The following is a 5802-nucleotide window of genomic DNA, read 5'->3' as shown; positions in this document are numbered from 1 at the left end:
AACTGGCATTTGTAAACACCCACCCTTAGACTTCCAATTTTAAAGGAAGCTTGGGAGTACTTGGAAAAAAACAGCTCTCACCTTCTGCACTTACATCAACATTTTAGGTAACAAGAGGTTTTAAGTTTAAAGTATCTCAATGGCAGGGTCAGGAACATCACGGCCTGGTCAGTAGGCTAATGCCCAGACTCATTATATTCATTTTGTAATACACCCATGAAATCACCAGAAAGAAACACCTTCATTTCCAGAGAAACTGATGTAGCCATCTTGATGCTGTTCCTCATTCCACAAGGTATCATTCCTGCTTGAGAAGGAGCCACTGCCACTCCAATTCACCAAACCTATGAAGACTCTCAAGTCCTTTATCAACAAGTCTGAACTTGGACAAGACAAACTGAGATTATCAAAGCAAAACAAAATAAATCAGACATACAACTGATGGTGGATAAGTAAAAACCAAGTTGTGCCTACCAAATGCAAACTCATTACACAAAAAATTCTCCTTCCCACATCAAGTCTTGAAAAGACTCTGCATTTTCCAGTGGAGTCGTGCACCTGGGTTTCTCTTGAGTAAAAGCAGCTGGTCAGGATCTTCAGAAATGAAAGCAGCACCCAGTTATCCTAAGGCTAATTTAATGTCTCTTCCAAGCAGCTACAGAGGAAGAGAACCTCCTTATTTTAAGTCACAGAAGAAACAGAAGCCAACCCATCTTTCTCATAAGCATTTTAAATGCCTTTTTATACCACTTTTTTCCATAACTTCAGTTCACTCAGACTTTGCCCACCTGAAAATCATTTTGTAATTCACACAATATCAGCCTCTTAATTCTTATTCCTGGCAAGACCATTTCCCTCACTATCATGTAAATGAGCCTCCCTGGAGCTCTTAAGCATTATTATACATCATGGTAGTTGTATTACTCTCTCAGCACTATAAATGCAGTCCAGGACTCAATTACTATTCACAGATGAACAAAATATATAGTGCATTTACTGAAACTATGGCTGCTTGAGGTATAGAGCCTTTGCAGTTATGTGCATTTACTTATGAAGTGCCTTGAAGGAGAAAATGTAGGTCAACACCTATAATCGTGTCCTTCAAAAGCAAATTAAAGTTTGTCAATAAATGCCACACTTGTATGGAACATTCATCTCAATGAAGTAGTTTCATTCATAGCCGCTATTTTGCAATATGAACACACTGTTCTTTACCATTGTTTAAAGTACTTTAATCAAATTTTGGTTTCTTAAATCAAGCACTTAAATTCTGGCTCCTAAGGGGCATCTGAAAGGTCAAGAAAAAAAACTGAAGCCTTTAGTGTAGAGCCTTCTGAAGGTATCCTCTGAGGGCTTGCCTTCCCAGCAAGAACTTCCACAATTGCATGTGCACAGAATGCTAATGCTTTCAGCATGACATATGATTCTGAGCTATCAACTGTATGTCTTCCATGTACCATTTACATTCTGCTTTTGAAAACCTCCATTCCAGCCTACGTCTTAATCTATTAACAGAGAAACATCATCACCCTACTAGAAAAACCCCAAGAGACCACTCTGATTCAAACCAGTAAAAAGGGAAAAGCAGCAAGCCCCACACCTCCAAGTACACAGTCTGTATGAGAAAATAAATCATCAACTTGAACTTAACGGCCTTTTATTATCATAGACAGTATTTCTCATGTTTCACTGTTGCCTATCTTCCAACACTGTATGATATTCATAACTAAAGCTCCTAACATGGAGATAAACATTGTCATGAGCTGCAAAGAGCTCAACATCTCTAGCACTTCGGCTTGCATTACATAACAAAGTTTCACAGCAGACTGGTTCTCGTCTCCGCAAGCATAAATGAATAGGAGTATGTATTAAGAAAAGGTTTCTAGATAGTTGCAGCTGCTCTCCAGTGTACACTTTTCCCAGTAATTGCCCTATTAAATGATCATGTGTAGCAAGATAAACATCAAATCATTTGTACAATACCTTACCTGGTCCCCAAATATTTGGTACTAAAGACACAATGTTGTCCATTCATGCATTTAAAAACACTGAACTAACAGCAAGTTTTAGCATTCAATCGTTGTTCCACAGTCTGCAGCACAAAAAGCAATGCGTAACAGCTGTGTCCCGGAAAGGGACTCAACTCTCAACAAGAACCACAGATACAGCAAGCACTTCACCCATTTTCTGTGACAAAACCCGAATTCCCTCACTGCATCAAGGCAGTCCAAAGGAAAAGGCCATTCCAGCTTGTTTCCTGAATCTCTGCAAAGACCTTGATGTATTTGCTGCACTTTCAGTCACACAGGGAGCAGAAAATTACATGCAGAATGCCTCAAGTTCTCTGCAGGACCAGGACTTCATTAAAAAGCTCCATTAAAAGCTCTGCAAAACTGACTAATCTGTATTCAAACTGCAAAACACAGAACAAGGACATAAGCTTATCACACACAAGTATACATTGTTAAGTCAAGCATTTGGAAATTTCCCAATTTATAACTTCTGAAAACAAGGCAGGTAGTCTGGAAAGCTACAAGAACAGCCTCACTATTTTTGACTAGACTTTCACTGAATACTTGGCTCAGGACTTAATGCTTCCTTCACCTCCATCAACTCTCTACACATGAGATAAAACTTCTGACAAGACTGCAAGGTTACTTGTATATATTTACATGCATACACATACATTGTAGCCTACCCTTCGCATTTAGCTGGTTAACAATTCACTGCTAACAAAATTAACCTGCAGAGCACCTCATGCCCCATTTCTTACCCATCCCTCACCATCCCCAGCATTTATCATACCTCATTCCAAGAGACTGAAGTTCTTTGACACTCGCTCCCCTTGCAGCTCTAAAAGCAGCATCTCAGGACAGATGAAAAGCAGCTCAAGAAGCCAGGGGACAAAATTTCCAACAAACCTCACACCCTGCAGTGACAGCTGCAAAAAGAAGGGGGACAAATTAGCATAGAACTCATTTATTTAGCAGAAAATGATCTCTCAGTAACACAAGAGATTTATCTGTTCAAGCCTGTTGGTTTAGTGTGCCTCTCAAAGCCTACAGCTGACAGCATACCTTCCAGTTAAAGGAGTTTCTGGCTAAAAAACCAAGCAATATTCTGCAGATTTATTTACATTAGGTTAATTACATGCAATAAGCAACTCTTTAAGATGAAACTTGATTTTCCTTGCTGGCTCAAAAAGCACTCGCTTTTTGTCCTACAAGCTGTATTGATTTCACAACTTGATGTATGGCTTGACTAGCATATGTTAATTAAATGCAAGGTCCATTTTTAGGATGTGAGTGGCCTCTTCTCCAACAGAAGAACTGTTTACAGTGCATAATGCTCTGTTAGTCTGTACACAGGCCAGTTGCTTTGTGCAAGTACATGGGGCTTATACAAGCATTAAGTTTCTGACATGTATACATAATTTATTTTAATGCATGTTTCAAAATCAGAACAAAAGAGACTTTCAACTTTCACCACCTAAGCCTCAATTATGGCCTACATAGAGAGCAGGGAGAGATACTGTCATGGCAAATCCTTTGATCTCAGTTCCAGGCCTAACTGCCTAATTACATCTTAAAAGCACACACAAAAATTCCACTCCATAAGCTATTCCACAAAAAGACTCCATAACCTTGTGACTTGAAAAACCAAAATAAATTAAGTCATCTTACAAATTCTACTCCTTAACAGAAGCAGAAGATAAAGCCAGGCTTCAACAGACATGAACCAAGCTTATTAAGCTCACAGAATTGCACTGAACAAGTTCATAACAGCTGCCATCCCTAGGAATTCTTGGAAGACATTTTCTTCACCCCCCATGTCCTGGCATTTGCCAACTTTAGTATCCCACCTGATGTTTCAGATAAGGTTAGTTATAAACCAGTTTCCAGTCTTTGGACAGTGCTCTCATGCCTACCATCCAACTTATCAGCTTCTAAATAAGAGAGACAGTCACTCAACTTCCTTACTCCAAGGAGATTTCTTTTTACTGAACTTGCACTCTCTCCAACTCCCTCTCCCAGGTTTTAAATCCATCTCGAGCAGTTCTAGAAGTAAAAGAATTGTTAAGTATTCTTTTTCACTGTTACATCCCCTCTCTGCATTTATGCCAAGTTCAGACTGTTCTTCTTTCCCAAGTTGAACTGAAGGAAAACCACCTGTAAGGACAATGAACATAACCCAGCTTTCATCTGATGCAGCTAAACCAGTAATATATTGCTTTTTTCATTTCCCAGACAATAAACATTATTGGCTTCAACTGACCTCCAAACATACTTTTTTCTCCCCTATCAGAACTGCTTCAGTTATTATACATACAAGCACCTATGTACAAATTTCAGCTGAGTAAAAAGCCACCATTACACATTTACAGTGACTAAATAAATAGTACCAGTTTCATATACAAGTAATTTCCTTATCTACCTGCTTGCTCAGTTGATTAACATGCAACACTGAGCTGCCTCCAAACCAGAAATTTCTTCAATATAGAAGAAAGGATCCCTATCTAATAACTGCAAGATAAAAACACCAGATAAAAACAAAAAGTTAAAATAATAGAAACAGAATCACCCATACAATGTGCACAAACAAGTATAGTTTACTACCTCTGGAATTTAAATGAGCTTCTCTTTGCTCCACTCTGTAGCAAAATGAGCCCAGCTGAACCAAATTTCACCACAGGTCCCACCACCCTCCCAGGTGCTCCCAGCCACCTCCTAACAACTTGTTACCTTCTTTTCCATTACCTAAAAATCCTCAAATAAAGAGCAGAAAACGTAAAATAGAAAGGAAAACGTAACAAAAAGACGCGCGTTTAAAACGAATCTTCAAAAGGGAAAAACTCCTCGATTTTGAAGCAGACTCGAACCATGCTTAATAGTTTCCCGCCCAGCGCTCGCGCCGCTCCCCTCACAGCGCCGCGCGACAAGCGACGGCCGTCGCACGCTCCGCTCTTAAGGCGGTGGCCGCCGCGCGCGTGTGCCGCCCCGCCCACCTACCAGACGGTTCCGGGGGCTCTCGGAAGTGGCCCCTCCCTCCCCGGGCCCCGCGCGCCTACAAATACGGCCGGGGATTGGCTGGCTTTGTTTCGCGCTTTCTCGGGGTGGGAGTGCTGCTGGGCAAGATGGCGGCTGCGGGCGTCCCTGAGAGAACCATGACCCAGATTGCCTTGCATTTTGGCCTAAAAAAATATGCTTTTTTAATGTTTGTGGGCTGTTTTGAGGGCTATAGGTCTTGGTTGCCAGCAACAGAAGATATATTTGCTTAAGAAGGTTATAATGGTGCCTTTTCCTGAAGTTAACACCATTGTAGTTACATTTGTGGTCTGGCTCCGTGCTAGATGCTAATAATGCTTTGTAGTGCCTTATTTTTATGCTTCTCCACATGCTATGTAAGATATTTTCTCTTTTTTTTAGTTGTTTTAATTATATATTTGTTCAGTATGTTTACACTCCATACATGTCTGGAACTAATGTGTGTTCTATTGTCATAAGTAAAATACTTGGGGAAAAACAGGGTTTTTTTAATAGCCATTTATATTCTATGTGAGTATATGCAAACAAGAGCTTTAGCCTCTACCAGACAGAGTGTTTCCTTCTCCAGTGCTACAAATGCAAAAGTAGGCATAAAGGCTAAGGAAAGGCATAAAATGACTGTTTATTTAAGTATTTTAACATGTCAAAACTCATAAAGCAGTTACAATGTTTAAATACAAGTCACAAGCACATAAATGTAAAAACATTTTTAAACAGCATTGAGCACATGTTCAGACACATGAGAAGTAGCGGGCTG

Source organism: Streptopelia decaocto (assembly GCF_964273445.1).
Source record: "Streptopelia decaocto genome assembly, chromosome: 21".
In the NCBI taxonomy this organism is placed as follows: domain Eukaryota; kingdom Metazoa; phylum Chordata; class Aves; order Columbiformes; family Columbidae; genus Streptopelia; species Streptopelia decaocto.
Note: the sequence above shows the minus strand (reverse complement) of the source record.